Source organism: Phodopus roborovskii, unplaced genomic scaffold (genome assembly GCF_943737965.1).
Source record: "Phodopus roborovskii unplaced genomic scaffold, PHOROB, whole genome shotgun sequence".
NCBI classification, from domain to species: Eukaryota; Metazoa; Chordata; class Mammalia; order Rodentia; family Cricetidae; genus Phodopus; species Phodopus roborovskii.
This window is the reverse complement of record NW_026126999.1, coordinates 34,813-52,681: the sequence shown is the minus strand read 5'-3', so window position 1 is coordinate 52,681 and position 17,869 is coordinate 34,813. Positions and strand designations below refer to the sequence as shown.

General features: G+C 42.4%; 1 pseudogene; it reads left to right on the top strand.

The window, feature by feature from the left end:
• LOC127214754 (sodium- and chloride-dependent transporter XTRP3-like) overlaps nt 1-15,911 on the top strand; it is a 542,154-nt pseudogene extending 526,243 nt beyond the window's left edge.
• Nucleotides 15,912-17,869: the final 1,958 nt, after the last annotated feature.

Sequence of the window (17,869 nt, the reverse complement as noted above, 5' to 3'; positions counted from 1 at the left end):
CTGCTGGGTAGTTTTGGGGAAAGCTCTGAGCTTTAGTTTGCTCTTTGGAAGGAGGATAATGCTTTTGTGTGAACTAACTGCACACAAAATACTGAGCCCAGGACCTGACACTTAGATGTCAAAAAACCAATACTGATCTACCATCTCAGATGATCAGAGTTGAGGGGTAGTAATTCTCAAGAAGATGTCATAGGTGTAGTATCAGGTCTAATGAAAGCCTAAAGGAAGAGTGTTCTTGTTTGGGGATGTCACCATAGTTGTGTCATTCAAGTCCCACTGGTTAAATTACACACATCTGATCTTCAGCATGGCCCTCTGCTTTGCTCACAGGTGTTGCTAGTGTGGTGGTCTCCTCCTTCCTCTCAATGTACTACAACGTCATCAATGCCTGGGGCTTCTGGTATCTCTTCCATTCCTTCCAGGTAAGCCAACCTCTGGCCAGAGCAAAAGCAAAAAGGGTAGAAAATGCAGGGCCACTCACCAAGTGGGGAGCTGGTAGAGGATGAGAACGCCAGCCTGTGGGAACCCTCTCAGTGATGGGGGAGCGTGATGGGAGCCACAAGCCAAGCAGGGATGACAGAATCTGGATCCACTACTTGTCACAATGTAAGCCAAACTATGCACTGTGTGTGTGTGCGTGCACATGCGTGTGTGTTTGCATGTGCGTACACACATGTGCACACTCATTTCTGAGGAGCAGGTCCACAGCACTCATTGGAATATCTACAGGAATATTTTCAATGACAAGCATTTTAAACAGTGCATTATCTAAATTCTTGTTACTGATATTCTGGAAGGGTCTAGGCTTTGGGGAAAATAAATAAATGCCACAATTCCACACTGAGCGCTGGAATGTTCCTCTTCACCAGTCATATTCTATCCCACCCCACCCCCATCTTCATCCTTTTTATTCTCAGAGACTCTAATCCCACTGCCTCCATATCAGCCTCTTTCCAGATGGAAAAAGAAGAGAAGGACTCAGGAATTACCACTCTAATATCCATGCATTCCATACTTCACAAAAATCCCCCCCCCTTACCTCTGCAGTAAATCCTCTCCCAAGGTCATAGGATAATGACACAGCAGACCTTCACTTGGACGTCTATGGGCCATGCAGGTCCCCGGAACATATAAATCTACACTGGCATGGCCATATACACGACATAAGAGCTTTTGTTCAATCCCATGAGTTACAAGTGACTCTACAGGACTCTACTTTATGGGAGGGTGTCGTCCTTCTTAGCGGGTACCTTTAGCCAAGCAAATGTAAGGACCCTATCTTTACCTTCTGATGCAGATGAAGGGAGAAGAAAACTGAAAATCTCTCAGTTGTTCCATGCCCTAGAGCTTCTTCATGTAGCATGTTCATTGGCAGGAATATTATAAAACAAAAAATAAAAACAAAAACAAACAAACAAACAAAAAAAAACCTGAAGTCAAGCTCATCTCAAGCAAAGGACCCCAGAGGTATCCTCAGATTTGCAGCCAAATATGTGAAACAGTGTGAGTTAGAGTGGCCTCAGCAGAGGGCCCAGAGAAGGTTGGCTAGGCAACTGAGCTTAGAGGGCTTCTGTTTCTTAGCTGGGACCTGCTGCTGGTTCCATCAGATACCACAGTGTCTCCCTCCTGTGGCATGTCCATCCAAATGGGCTCACTGTTCAAGATTCTAACTCAAGTACGTTCACAGCTTTGTTTTTAAATTATTTTTAAAGTGTATCTTATTTATTTTATGTATATGGGTGTTTCACCCGAATGTCTATGTACAACATGCATGCCTGGTGCCTGCAGAGGCCAGGAGAGCGTGTCAAATTCCCTGGGACTAGAGTTACAGAAGGGGAGCCATCCTATAGTTACTGGGACTCTAACCTGGGGAAAAACAGCCAGTACCCTTAACTAGTGAGCCATCTCTCCAGCCCTACAACTGGTTTTGAACAGGGTAGCTACAAGGATCTGGAAAGACTAGGCCAGGAAGCCTCTGATCCACTGTACTCTGTTGTTTCGCGCAAGCCAGGCTAGCCCATATTTTCAGGACAAGGTGTGAAGCCTCCTGTCAAAGATGCTTCCTACCATCCCACCAAGCCCTTGGCCTTTCCCTTGACTCTCTGTTGATTCTCACTTCATTCCAAAGGATCCCCTGCTGTGGTCTGTCTGCCCACTGAATGGTAACCGCACAGGCTACGATGAGGAGTATGAAAAGGCTTCGTCAATGCAGTACTTCTGGTGCAGGAAAACACTCAACATCTCACCATCCATCCAGGAGAATGGAGGAGTGCAGTGGGAGCCAGTACTGTGCCTCATCCTGGCCTGGCTGATGGTGTATCTGTGCATCCTGAGGGGCACTGAGTCAACCAGCAAGGTGTGCTAGGGAGTGTGATGGGACTGAATCTGGTCCATGCTAGAGCTGTCTCTTGCTGTCCAGAGTAGAGGCTCAGTGGGTCAGAAGGCATGGATGGTGTTATTGGCATGTCCCTGTACTAGCTGACAGTGGAGGGTGTCAGAAGTGATTAAAGTTGTAGCACTGAATCTGAAATGACAGGCCCCAGCCAGTTCTCACACTCACCTGTACCAGGTCATTTCATGGAGATATTCAAACACCCTGCTATTCAGTCCTTGCACCTCAAATGCCAGAGCTATTATTCTGTGGAGGGAACCTCAACATCAGACTAGCCAGCCTCTGGGGACTTTATTGTGTAGTTGGATTTGGGGTCCCATTTCAAAGTGCTTTCAGGAAATCAATACTACCCAGAACTGTTGGGTTCTCCCTTGTTTTTTGTTTTGTTTTGTTTTGTTTTGTTTTGTTTTGTTCTGTTGTGTGGTATGGGGTTTTAGTTCTTGTTTTGGCTTTTATTTTTAAAGTGTCTCCTTATGTACTTCAGGCTGGCATGAAACTGGCTGAACGGCCCAAGTTGGCCTCAAACTCAGTGATCCTCCTGACTCAGCCTTCTGAGTGTTGGGATTTTAGGCCACAGATATGCCAAAATACCCAGCAAAGGCCTTTTATTTGCCTAAGCTCGTTCTTTCTGTTGAAATGCCCAGGTTTCCATTCATCCTAGGGCTGGAGTATCTGCTGTATTTCCATCACCCATACCTGTTTCAAGCTGGTGTGAATGTTCCATACTCAGCTATTCAGCAAAGCAAATCCATAGTTGATCACGGTGTCTTATTCTTGTAACAGCCCCTCAGAGTAGATACATGAGGTCACTCCCAAAAGGCTTAGATAGGCAAAGTATTCTTCACAAAATCACAGCCAGGGACTGCACACTCAGGACATAGACCAGATTTACTCCAAGCTCTTCCCATCCTATTGGTGAAATGCAGCATGAATGTTCTCTTCACATCTTTTGTGACTTAGTCATTTACAATTTGTCTTCTTCTGAGAATCCCATGAGACCCCTAGATCTCACTCTTCTGATCACCTGCCTGCCTTCTCCAGTACTGACATGTTTGTTTGCTTTTGTTCTTTCATGAGGCATCAAGCTTAGAACAACCTATGTCATTGAGATATTGCATGACAACACCAATGTTGTGCCTGGCGTGACATTTCACATTGTTTTCTAAGTCCCCATAGTGGCCAGCCCCACATAGTCATCTTAGCCCCACAGCACTTTGCCTCACAGCTGAGCATAAGAATCAGGGTGTTCTTTCTCAGCTGAGCTCAGACCTTGCAGCATCTTCTCTGTCCCAACCTAGACCAAGCATGATCCAAAAGATCTAAGGGCGATGTCTGTACCCTTGAATATTAAAGCAGTCCTTTCCTCTCCAGGCCTCTTATAGTTGTGAAAATAAGTAGAGTCTGGACATTATTCTCCTCTGAAGTTTTACTTACTGGTCAGTGTTATTTCTCCTGATAGGTTAAGCTAAAGCTAGATCACATGTCCAGCCATCCTTCCCACAAGAAAAAGAAGGAAGCCACTTTGTGAGGACTCTAGAAAGCCCATAAGAAACACGGACCACTGGCGGGGTAGGGGGGGAAGTCCAGAGTTTTCCCCAAATATCTTCTAAGTGCCCAGTGTAATGGACCGGGATCAGACCTCCTCCATGCCCCTGAATTTCTTTCACATCACTGGCAAAAAGACTCTTATCCATTTGCATCTCACCTGGTTTGACATATTAGATATTTGGGTAAATTCACTAACCCCCTAAATGTGTAAGCAGCCATGGTAAACATATATCCCACTTTCTCAGTGTCCTTCTGACAGTCTTAGAAGTTCATGAAGTATGGTGCCATGCCAAGGAAGAAATGGAAGTCTGAGATTAATTCAAGCATATCAAGATATGGGTTACTAGCTGGGTTTCTCAGAGGTGGATCCAACCTAAAAGAAGATTGATAAAACAAAACCAACCTTGTGAAAAGTTTTGTTTCGTTTTGTTTTTGTCTATGAATCTAGGCAAAATCCCTTACAGTTTTATGCCCATGATACATTGTTTTTAAATTTTATTTATTAACATAATATCCGTGCTTGCTTATGAAGGGCCTGATGCTTTGATACAAGTATGAAACACATAGCAGCTAGACCAATGCCACTAACATTTCCTTCTCCTCATACATGAATTATATATACATTTTTTTACTCTTCTAGTTATTTTTATGTATCATGGATTCTTGTAGATTAGAGTTACCTATAGTGCTGGGCAAAGAAGCAATGATTTCTGCTTCTAATTCCTGTATTTTGGTGACTCTTGTCTAACCTCTGTCTTCCCTCGCTGCCTTTCCCATCTTCTTGGAGGTTCATTTACCACTTTCTACAAATGAGTGCAAAAAATGCATTATTTGTCTATGATTTGTTTTATTTACCATGATGCCTGAACTTGTCTATACCTTTACATGTGACAAGATTTCATTCTTTTTATGGCTAAGTAGTATTCCTTTGTGGATACATACCATGTGATTTCTATATGTTCACTTTCCATGGATGGTCTTATATCCTAGATTTTTTTTAAAGGAATATCACAGTAAAAATGAGAGTGCTGCTATATCCTTGACACATGGCTTTTAAGATCCCTTTGCAATAATATCTAATTGTGGTTTTTATTTGTATTCCCTTGAAGATTAATGATGCTGAATTTTTGTTCATATATTTGCTGGCTATTTGTGTCTTAACTTTTTAGATGTATTTATTTTATTTGACACATATGAGTATTTTGCTTGCATGTGTATGTGTATGCCACATGTATGTCTGACACTCGCAGGGATAAGAAGAGGGCTATGACAGTGGTTATGAGTTGCCAGGTGGGTGCTGGAAACTGAACCCAGGTCCTCGGCAGGAACAGCAGGCGCTCTTAACCACTGAGCCAACCCTAAAGTCCCCTCATGTCTTTTTAAATAAATGTCTATGTAGCCCATTTCTTTGCCCATTTTTTAAGGTGGACTCTTTGCTCTCCAGTTGTTTGAGCTCTGAATAAAAAGAATTAAGGGAATGAGAGGTATTGGCAATAAAACTGTGAAAATATTAATGAAAGATGTCAAGATGACTCCAGGAAAGGAAAGATACTCTATGGAGCAGAAGATGTCCTAGTTAATTTTCTGTTCCTGTGAAGAGACACTATGTTTTATGTACTCTGTACTCTGTACTATGTACTATGTACTCTGTACTATGCTTATCAAAAAGAAGAATTTAATTGAGACTTTGCTTACAGTTTCTTTGAGTCTATGATTGTGGCAGGAAGTGTGGCAGCAGGCAGGCAGGAAGAATGCCTGCTTATATCTAATCCACAGGCAAGAGGCAGAGGGAGGGGAAGGGTGAATGGAGAAGGAGGAGGAGGTAGGAGATGGGAGAAGAAAGAGAGAGATTGGGTTCAACCTGGGCTCCCTCAGTGGCATACACACTCCCTTCAACAAGGCCACTTCTCCTAACCTTCTAAAATAGTTCTACCCACTGTGAACCAAGGGCTCAAATATATGAGCCTGTGGGGGCCATTCTCATTCAAACCATCACAGAGTTGGTATTATTATTATTATTATTATTATTATTATTATTAAAGTGTACATACTACCCAAGACAGTTTACAGATCCAGTTCAATCCTTACCAATAGTAATATTCATAGAATCAGAAAAAAAATTTAAAATCTACATGACACTATTGAATAAAAGAACGAAACTGAAGTCATATTAATACCTGATTTTAAGTCTGTCTACAATGTGTCTGGTATTGGCTTGAGAAAAGACAAGGAGACAAGTAGAACATAGTAGAGTACCTGGAAAACCACATATTTCTGTCAAAGACACCACGAGAATACATTGGAAAGCCATCAAATCAATTGCTGATGCTAGAGCCACATCTCACATGCTGTACAAAAGTCCAAAGTATGAAAAGTCTAAGGCGAAACACTTGAAGACTTAGATTTTTGTGTACCTATGTTTTGGAATAAGACCCGAAAACTTGCAACAAAGTAAAAACCAGTAGGATTACATCAAAGAAAGAACTTTCTGTGCAATAAAAGAAATAGTCAATATCATGAAGAAAATATTTAGGAACTCACACACACATTCACAGAGTAAGGGGGAGACTTAAATAAATAATATTGTTTTGTTAGCAGTTTTACAAAGTAATGACAATTTTAAAATAGTAAATACATAAAAACCAAATTTAATTATGGCATTTTAATACATAAGTATCATTGTTCCTTATTCTTATTCACCCTCTCTCTATCCTCCCTCTTTACCCCTTCTTTCTGGTATAATTTAGAGGGAAAATACATGTTTGAGGTGTAAGAATAGAGGAATTACTATAAAAGTGCAAAAAGAATAGTCATAAAAAGCTGCTCAAGTAAGATGATTGTGGTTGATACATTGTTTATGAACTAATAAAGCAATGAAGATCAGAGAAGCAAAGCATCTAGGCTACCAGAGAGCTCGGTCCTGTACCAGGGCTGGAGAGATATTATCCATAGCAAGCTAGAGACAAATTGCCAAGACTAAATCCTTAATGCCCTGCTCCTATCTTATATATTAGTGCTGGGGTTTAAAGCTGTGAGCTCTGTTTCTCTTTTAGACTGATTCACTTCTCATGTAGCCCTGGATGGCCTTGTAAATCTAACATTAAGTATTTTTGGTTTTTATGTTTTCTTACTCTCTGTTGTTGACTGTGGCCTTCTCTTGTGGCTCACCTTTTAGTTAAACTCTGTAGGGATATGGAAGAGTGTTATCTCTCCCTCCGTCTTTGTTCCAGGGGATTGGGTTTTGATTTAGGAACATGCTTTCTCTCATTCACCTAACTCTGTCAGATAATTTCCTTTGTGAATGTCTTTGCATATCTTCTGTTACATTGCTATTGTAAATAGTGTCTTTCTCCTTATTTCTACGGTTGTTTATGTTGGTGGCAGAAGAAACAAACATTTTTTTATGTTAGTCTTGTACCTTGAAATCTTGATGCATTTCCTAATGAATTCTCACAACTACAGATTGCTTCTGTTTACTCTATAAACTATCCTATAACCTGCGGATATGATTTAGCACATTTCTTTTAAGTGTCTGTATTTCAACCCTTTTTTATTGTGGTTTCACTATTATTACTGATTTTATTGGAGTCTCAGGCACAATTGTTTTCCTGTACTTTGAACACAGTGAAATTCCAAGTGTTAGGTGAACACTCTGACTAGTTCTTTGATTTACTATAAAGGCTTTGTCAGACTGCTTTTAGAGAATACTTTCAAGGCCAGGATAAAGTTTCCATGGCCTTTGCTTATTGGTTAGGTTAGGGAGTAGTTGGTTGGTTTTTTTGTTTGTTTGTTTGTTTGTTTTGTTTTGTTTTGTTTTCTGGGGTTTACCATTGTCCACGGAGAGATACAACACTTTCCTCCTTTTGCTTGTTGTTCTAGTTAGAGTAATAATTGCTATGAGGAAAGGCCATGACCCAAAGCAAGTTGGGGAGGAAAGGGTTTATTTGGCTTACACCTCCATCAGGAACTCAAGGTAGATTCCTGTAGATAAGAACTGATGTAGAGGCCACAGAGGGTTGCTGCTTACTGGCTTGCTCATGGCATGATCAGCTTACGTTCTTTAAGAACTCAGTACCACCAGGCCAAGGATGGCAACAGCCACAATGGGCTGCTCCCCTCCCCATCACTAATTAAGAAAATGCCCTGCAACTTATGGAAGCATCTTCTCAGTTGTGGTCCCCTCCTTTCAGATAACTCTAGTTTGTGTTAAGTTGACATAAAACTAACCAGCACCATTGTAAAGCTCTGAGCCCTGCCTATAGGATCTATAGCCTGACCCTCCATTCCTGCACAACACAGACACGCAGACGCTGACACCCAGGATTCGAGATCTAGATCCCACTTGTGCATCTATGGCTCCTGTTCTAAACTTTGGCATCCATTCAGTTCCCTTCTTTTGGTTCTGACACTTAGTTTTTCCTCGCTTTTGTTTTTGAGATTGGCTTTATGTCTAAGATGTTATAATTACTGATTTTATTTTATTTTATAGTTTTAGAATTATTTCTTTCCCCTGCTCCTGCCATTCTCTCTCTCTTTCTCTCTCTCTCTCTCTCTCTCTCTCTCTCTCTCTCTTATTTCCTTTCCTTTCTAGTATATATTCTCTACTGTTTGAAATTTGGACTTTCATATCTCCTTCCAGGTGTGTGCCAGACCTGGTTCCCCTCTTCCATTTTAAACATTATCGTCATGCAGTTCAGGCCCTTTGAGCCTATAACTTTCTAAATACCGCAAACTTAGGATGCACAAGGCACTGAGATCAGTCTCTGGCTCCAGGGATGGACACACACACACACACACACACACACACACACATACACACACACACAATTTTATTTGTAAATACTCTTTCTTGCATTCCAGCTATCTTTGGGAGAGAGGAACTAGCTTTAAAATACCTTCCTGTGGGGCTAAAGAGATGGTTCAGCAGTTAGAAAATCTTGGTGTTCTTCCAGAAGACCGGAGTTTAGTTCCCAACACTCACATCAAGTACTTCAAAGTCAACTCCAGAGAATCTGATGTTTCCTTCTGGCCTTGTGGGCACCTGCACAGACATGGTACAAAAACATGTACATATACATATACATGTACATATACATATAACTAAATAAATCTTCTTTTAAAATATTGTTCTATAAGGCAAGTTTGTTTATCTGGGGGGTGGAGAAGGATGTCTGCTCAAGACAGAGTTTCTCTGTGTAACACCTCTGGCTGTCCTAAAACTTGTTTTGTAGACCAGGCTAGCCTTGAACTCACATAGATCTGACAGTCTCTGCCTCCTGAGTTCTGGGATTAAAGGTGTGAGCCATCATGCCTGGAAAGGGCAAGTTCTAAGGATTGTAAATTTTGTTAGATTTTGCTTCCATATAAACATATGTTTTTGGCCCCATTTGTTTTCTTTCTTTCATTCTGTATTTCTTATTTTTTATTTGTCTGCTTGTTTACTTGCTTGCTTCTTTTTGAGGCAGGCTTTTTCTGTGTAGCCTAGACTCTCCTGGAACTTCCTCTGTAGACCAGGCTGGCCTCAAACAGAGATCTGCCTGCCTCTGCTTCCTGATTGCTGGTATTAAAGGCGTATTCTATCACTGCCTGTCAATGTATAACAGTCTTTTTAAACATTGTTTTATGTGTATTTTGTCTACATGAACCATGTGCATTCCCAGTGCCCATAGAAGTCGGAAAATGCTGTCAGATCTCTGGAATCAGAGTTAGCCACTCTGTAAGCCACTGTGGGTACTGGGAATTGAACCCAGGTCATTTGGCAGAGCAGACAATGAATGCTCTTTTCTCCTTGAAAATCTTCATTTAGATTTATGTTAATCTTTTCCCTCCTATTCCACAGGTCTTATAACTTTTTGATTGCATATTACACTATCCATGTCATCATTTCTTTGGGTTATCTTCTATGTTGTTAAAAGGGAATCTGAGGTAGTTTAATGAGAATGTCCCCATAAACTCACATGTTTAAATACTTGTTCCCTAGCTGGTAGAACGGTTTAGGAAGGATTAAGAGGTGTGGCCTTGTTGGAAGAGGTGTGTCTTTCTGCCTGCCTTCCTGCCTGACTGCTGCCTGCCTGCCTACCTGCTGCCTGCATGCCTACCTGCCTGCCTGCCTGCTGCCTGCTGCTATGCTTTCCTCATGATGATCATGGATTCTAACCTTCTGCAGCCCCAAATTAAACACTTTCTTTTTAATAAGAGGAAGACAAATGTTGGTACTAAGGGGTGGGCATTGCTGTGACAGGAAGCTAGCCATGCTGCTTTTGGAAGGAATATGGAAAACCTGGGGAAATTGGATTAGGAAAGCTGTTGACTGCTATAAGCAGGGCTGAATGGACATCCTAGTAAGAGCTTGGAGACAACAGTGCTAAGATCATTGAGGGTTATGGATGCTTAGCTCAAGAAACTTCAGAGGGCAACAAAATTAGTGACAGTGTTAGAAACCATTCTTGTGGTGCTTGGGGAAAAAATGAGGATGCTTTCTGCCTGAGGGCAAATTGAAATAGTTGGACTAATTTTATAGGCAGAGGATATTTCAAAACAGCCTAATATTAACTCTGTTGCATGGTTATTAGTAATCACATTCATGCAGAGCTACCATAAAAAATAATAAGCAGGGCAAAAAGAAACACAAAATGTATAGTTTGAGGAGGGGAAAAAGCACCAAGAAATTTGATGTCTGTACTGAAAGAGATAAGGAGAGGCCTAGTGTGAAATGGAATAAAGGGAGTGTTGTCTTTGGGTGAAGACCCCACCCAGCTAACCCGAAAACTTGCATAAAGGAAATGCCTTTTGTATTTCTATAAAGCTGCAATGGGGGAAAATGTTATGCAAATATAATTCAAGAAGGGGAACAGGCTCCAACCAAAATGGCTGAACTTGGCTTCATTGGCCAGGTCATTCTGGCTTTAGATCCCTGAATGATACTGGAGTAAAGGAGTTGTGGAATCTTCCTCCGCAGTTAAGAAAATCCTCTGAAGCGAGGTGTTTGGCATGGGAATCCCTTCAAGGAAACCAGAGAAGCTATATGTGAATTTATGAAAATGAAGCCTGGATTGCATTGGAGACCTCAAGATCTTGGAAATGTCAAAATCATAGACTTACCAAGAAGCTTGGGACCAAATCAAGAGAGAAAGACACATGTTGTAGCCAGCGGAACTTGAAGGGAAGAGCCATCTAAGCCCATTGGCAGCAGATTAGAGCTATAGGATTTGGAGTTTGCCCTCCTGAATTTCCATTTGCCTATTAGAAATAGATTAGAGATACAGGATTTGAAGATTGCCCCGCTGGATTTCTGTCATGCCTTGCTCCAGTATTTTCTAACTATATTACCATTCCTCCCTTTTGAAATGGTAATGTATATTCTATGCTGTTTTACATTGAAGTTTATAATTTACTTTTTGATTTTACAAGGAGTTATAATGAAAAGTTGCCTTGGGTCTCAGAAGAAACTTAAAATAGTGTTCACACCATGAAAGACTGTGGGGACTGTTAGAGTTAGACGAAAGTCATTTTGCATTATGATATGGCCACAAGCCTATGGCAGACAAGGTGTGGGGTGTGGTGGTTTGAATGAGAATGCCCCCCATATGTGCATATGTTTGAATACTTGCCCCCCATTTGGTACAGTTCTTTGGGAAGGATTAAGAAGTGTGGCCTCATTGGAGGAGTTCTGATGCTGGCAGTGGGCCTGAGGTTTCAGAAGCCCAGGCCATTCCCAAATAGCTCCCTCTGGTTCCTGTTTGCAGAAAGGGATATAAGCGCTCATGGGCCAACACCATGCCTGCCTGCCAGCTGCCATGTCCTCACCATGATGGCCATGGACTCTAACCCTCTGTAAACATGCACCCCAAATTAAACACTTTATTTTCTGTGGCCTTGGTCATGGCATTTTGTCACAACAGAAAAGTAAGACAGAATCACTTTCATAGATTTTAATTGGCTTGATTCTTTAGTTAGAAAACATACTGGGCAAAATGAAATTCAGAATGTTCTACCCTCACATGTGCAGGATATCAAAAGAAAAGAAAATTAAATATAGAAAGTGGAAATGAGGGGGCTGGAGAGATGGCTCAGTGGTTCAGGAAACTATCCGCTTTTCCAGAGGACATGGGTTCAATTCTCAGCACCCTGTAACTCAAGCTCTAAAGAATCTCTCTCTTTCTTTCTCTCTCTCTCTCTCTCTCTCTCTCTCTCTCTCGCTCTCTCTCTCTCTCACACACACACACAAACACCACATGCATGCGAGCAAAACACCAATTCATATAAAATAAAATTTTAAAAAGAAAATAGAAAAGAAGTATACAGAGTGCTCATTGGGTAAAACTTATATTTGCTTTCTTTGAACCTGGTTTTAAGCAGTTGGCTACCTGGCTCTTAGAGGCTGGCTGATGTGATTAGCTTAAGGTTCACAGTGTACAAAGACATCTTTAGGTCAAACTACATTCTATTGAACAGAATTACACTGAGAAATAACTCCCTGCCCACTAATTCTCTCTTCAACCATGTCTAATTCAATATTAACATTACAGTGACATTTTAAACCAATAATTATGTTAATCATTGAAAACACTATTTTTTTAAGTCATTGATTCCAATTGTCTACAATGTGGTGCTTTCGGTGGTAGTCATGGGCAGGAAAGTGAGTTCAGAGTACCCCAGTAGGGTGTATTTTAACACTGACATTGTTTAGAATTGATGGCTCCTGCTAATAATAGTGAAATAATTGTGTGATATCTAATATTCACTTAAAATGTTCAGTGTCATGTTATCCTCATCTGCTCCTGAAGCCTACTATTCCCCCTTTGCTTATACCATTTAGCTTATTTCATTTTTGTATTAGTCAATACAAAATTGTGTTGCTATAACCAAATACCTAACATGGTCATGAGTGAGGCACTTATTTTATTTCTGGATTGAAAGGCACAATCTAACATGGTGGAGAAGGATTGTACAATTCATGACAATAGACTCATGAGCCTAAGATTTTAACTATTGATGGACAAGGAAGCAAAGAACAGACAGGAAATGACAGCGGGCTATACAATCTCAAGACACTTACCCAATGATCTACTTTCTCCAGTGAGAGCCCAGCTCTGAAAGTTATATGTGGTGATATATTACTTATGACTTATCAAAGCTTGCCTGAGGATTCAGAAAGCAAAGCCAGCCACAAGCTATAGAGGTCAGGCAATGGTGATACATACCTTTAATCACAGAAACCATACTAGCTAGCCAGGCAGTATCCACATGCCTTTGGGTGGATTTCTGTGAGTTAGAGACCTCCCAGGGATACACTAGAGTGAATCAGTCTGAAAGATTTAACAGAGCTCATGCCTTTAATCCCTGCTCTAGAGAGGCATATGAAAGACAGGAATCCAGTGTCTCAGGCAGCATTGTGAGATTTAATCTCTAGCCACCCCGAGGATAGGCAGCAGTCTGAGGTTTGCTGGAGTCCTTGTGGAGACAGGATCACCCCTTTTGGACTGAGGTAGATGTAAGACCTAGTGGCTCAGCTGCTTTGCTTCTCTGACCTCAGCTTGAAGCTTGAACACCAATATCTGTCTCTGGGTTTTTATTTTTGGTGTTACAGTTACACACCTCGAAGAGTGCAGCAAGACAGGGAGGGTAGACATTCCACATCCGAACTATGGTGTTTCATTCTTGTCCCCTCTGACTCACATGTATATCTGGTGTCTTTTAATCATCAGCAGGCTGTTCAGGGCACGGGCCTGGCCTTCATCGTCTACACTGAGGCCATTAAAAACATGGAAGTGTCCCAGCTCTGGTCAGTTCTCTACATCTTCATGCTGCTGCTGATGGGTTTTGGGAGCATGCTTGGAAACACAGCGGCCATCCTCACCCCTCTGACGGACAGCAAGGTCATCTCCAGCTACCTGCCCAAGGAGGCCATTTCAGATCAGGACACCAGGCAGTGGAGGCAGGGCATGGGAGAGTGGCGAAAGGCAAGACAATCAGTGGAAGGGTCTAATTAGGGACCATGTGCTTCTAAGACAACTCCAGAAAGGCTGCAGGGGTGTAGCTGTGCTCCTGCTAGGGTAATACTCGGTTCCACTTGGGTAAGTTGTTCTAGGTGCTTTATGCACATGTAATGTGCACCACAGAGACCCATTTTTAATTTCAACATCTTGCCACCCAGCCAGGATCATGAGAACCCTCCTCTGCCTCTGATGGCTCTATGTCCAGGATAGATAATGTCACATCTGATCACATGTCCTAGCTATCATGTGGGAAGTGTCCTCTTCCCCGCTCCTCGAAGCCTGATAGCACTTGGTTTTTTTTTTTTTTCCTGAAATTGGGTCTCTGTGGTCCACAGTACAAATGCATGTAGCTCCCAATCCAGCACTTAATCCTCTCCTGAGGGAGCCTCCCAGTGGCTGATATTGTATGGTATGGCAGTGGGAAGGGCTACTATGAATTCAGAGGCACCATGGAAAGCCTTAGGAAGTCAGAAGAAAACCTGGAAAGAGTCAAATATTGACTCTGCCATGTTGTGCAGTTATCTGACAACACTAAGCCCTGGTACCCCCGTATATAAGGGATCTCTGACTACTACCTTAGAGGCTTAATCTGCTCTGGTACATGACCAGAGCCTGGCATGTGAGAGCATCTATGTAAATTGTAGTTTCTTCCCAAACCAATCCTTATCTAGGGCCCCACACCACATTTAAGTCCATTTCTCACAGTCTCAGGGGCTATCTTTAGCATTCCCAGACTTTCAGCCATTATGATAGAATATATCCACGATGAGAAGGCAGAGGGTGGTCTTGAGTTTAAGCCTAGCAGCTTTGTTCCTGCTCTAACTCTGCCTGCTCTCCCATGCCAAGGCCAGGCCCTTCCAAGCACATAGTGACCATCTCTAGGAGGCAGTAGAGTATACTCGGAACCATCACTGATGGACAGAGTGGGAGGGCAGAGGGAATCTCACCGTAGCCCTGTGGACTGAGAGGGCTGGCACCCCCTCCCCCCACCTTCTCTGGGAACTAACCTCTGGTCCACACCTGGGACCTCTGAAGGCCAACACCGGGGGAGATGATGTCTCATGACCAGTTCTTCATTGGTCATCCTCAGGCAGCCTCAGCCCTTTTCCCTTTACCTCAATAGCTCCCCCAGAGAGGATCAGATGGGTTGGGGTCACATTCAAACATCAAACCAGAACAGCATCTTCCCAAGGGCAGAAGGTATGCAAACTAGAGTCCCTCCCTCCAGAGCATGAATAAATCTGTCTCTCTCTGTGCTCCCAACAGATTTGAAAGTGACCTTCAGGCCATGACTTGCCGCTCCCTCAACTGGTACTGGAAGGCCATGTGGGCGTTTGTGAGTCCAATACTCATCATCAGCCTCTATGTCTTCTACCTGAGTGACTATATCCTCTCAGGGACACTGCAGTACCAAGCCTGGGATGGCACTCAGGTACCCAATGTTCCTGCAGGGCTGGGGAATAAGGCAGAGACCACACAGTCACTCAGAACACAGGGGACTATTGCTGTGCTGTGAGAAGGCTCCATGTGAGTATTTCACAGATGCTCAATTTAGCACAGCAGAAGTGGGCTGGGAGTTTTTAACCATGATGCATGGAGAGAGCAAGAGATGCCCAAAGCATCACAGTGGGCCTTTCCCTAGAAGTACCAGTATCCTTTGGTGTGCCACACTGTACACCAGGCTTGGGTGAACAGTTCTCTTGGACTTGATAGGAGGGACCTTCCCCTGATGCTCAATCTCTTCTCCCAGGGGCAGCTGGTGACCAAGGATTACCCCCACATGCACCAGCTGTCATCGGTTTGCTGGTGGCTTCATCTACCATGTGCATCACCCTGCTGGCCCTGGGGATTTTCATCTGGAATTGCCTCAAGAGGGGAGGTTCATCCCCAGTGGTCTAAGAATGGACCTCCCAGGGACGGAAGTCAGCCACTATCTGTTTCACAGTTGCTGCCTGCTGGTGGGGACACCTTGGCTGGAGTGCTGGTCTGGGACCTCCTGAATCTGTAAAGAGGATTAGGGAGCTTAGAAAAAGAAGACTACCTTGGGGAGGGGACCACATCCCTTAGAAGACTCCCTCCATTATTTGCCATCTGAAGACTACAACTTGTAGCCTTCTTGTCGTCAGCGGTTAAGGCCAGTACTGAAGATCATTGTCACCTAGACTCTAGGAAGTCCTAGAATTCAAGGTAAGCTGTCATTAGAAACTTGACCATAACCCTGAGGAGCCAAACAAGCACTTCGGTTTATGTTTGTTTGTTTTTTGTTGTTATTTTTGGTTTTGTTTTTTTTTTTCTCAAAAGAAAACAAGATACTAATTGCTTTTCATCCAGTGTCAGAGGTTTTTGAAGCACCTAGGGCAACACATTACAATTCTTCTCATTGAAGCCACAGTGAGTGTGTAATTTTTGTATTACTACACTGTACTACACTGTAAATACTACCGGGATTTAGTGTCCACGAAGGGAGAGTTATGTTGGGAATGCAAAGGTTCCTCACAGTGGGCTGTGGCAACGCTAAACTGTACAAGGAATCTGAACAGACATTCCCATCCCTGGGGTTTCAGGGTCAGATGATCCACAAGGGTACAAGGAACTGTAACTTTTCTACAAACATCACTCACAGCCACCTTCATTCACCTCTGTATAGTAATGCTTTCTAAAATGTACATAAGTCACACAGAGCAGTGTATAACTGAAAACACTCCATATTAATGGCTGTTATTCATCCATTATGTCAATTTGTCTGTTTTCTTTTCTTTTTTATCATAATAAAGTGGATCAAGGTTATCCAGACTGAGAGTTCCCTCCTGTACTAACAAGCCGAGCTCATGGAATTGAAGGACTTCTTTGGATCCATCTGTGCAGACACCTCTGAAGACACTTAGACATCACTTGGAACATCGACCAGAGAGATCTTTTATTTCTCTCTTTTTCCCAATGACAAAAGTAGGCACTGGAAAGGTCTTTGATGTGGCAGGTGGTGGTAGTAAAGAGAAAATTCTCTGGCTAAACACTTGCTACATTTGCAGAGAAACAAAATAAGGTTCCCAGAATCCACGTTGGAAAGCCTACAGTGTCTGAAAATCCAAGTTCCAGATGATAAAACATCCTTGTTGTATCCTTTTCTATCCTTGTTTTCACCAGCATGAACATGTACACAAAACACATACACATAAGTTAAAATAATATACATATCAAAAAGGTAGATAGTGATGATGTCTTTCCAACAGTTGAGTCTTTAACAGAGGACAATAACTCACAGGACAAATTGTTCACTATCATAGCTGCCTTCTTATTTTCATTTTAAAATGATCACTGTCCTTAAATATATGAGAAGCAGCATTTATTTACCTAAGTGTTTACTCCTGGTTTTCTCATCAGATGGATTTTAGGCTCGAACAGTGGGTACACCCTGTGATAATACATCAGAGTCTATTCCTGAACACTTAAGTGTTTGTCCCCTACTCTCAACCTAGGCATAGTGACTGCCTTTCTGCACTTGTCATGCCTTCCTAGGGTCAGTCACTGACAGGGTCTCAAAAATCATGTACCCTCAAAGGTGAAAAGAGGAACATTGTCATGTTATCATTATTCTATTCTTTTTCATTGCGCCCATCACCTCTGCCATTCTAGACACATCAGAGCATTGAAAATTTGCAGTGTCCATGCTACTGGATTCAAGGAGCCTTTGTCAGAAAATCTTGGGGGTGAGTCTGGTGCTCTTGGGTGAATACCATGTGCAATCAAATCTGAGAGCCTGGGCAGAGCCTATTGAAGGAGAGGGGAAAGTATGCAGTGTGTTTAGACATACTTACATCCAGAACAACTGGTACAAATATAAATGCACTGTTGAACATCTCTAGGTATGAGTGGGAGTCACCTCAACAGAACAGTTGTGCTTATGGAAATCAGACAGGTGAAGTAATGCTAT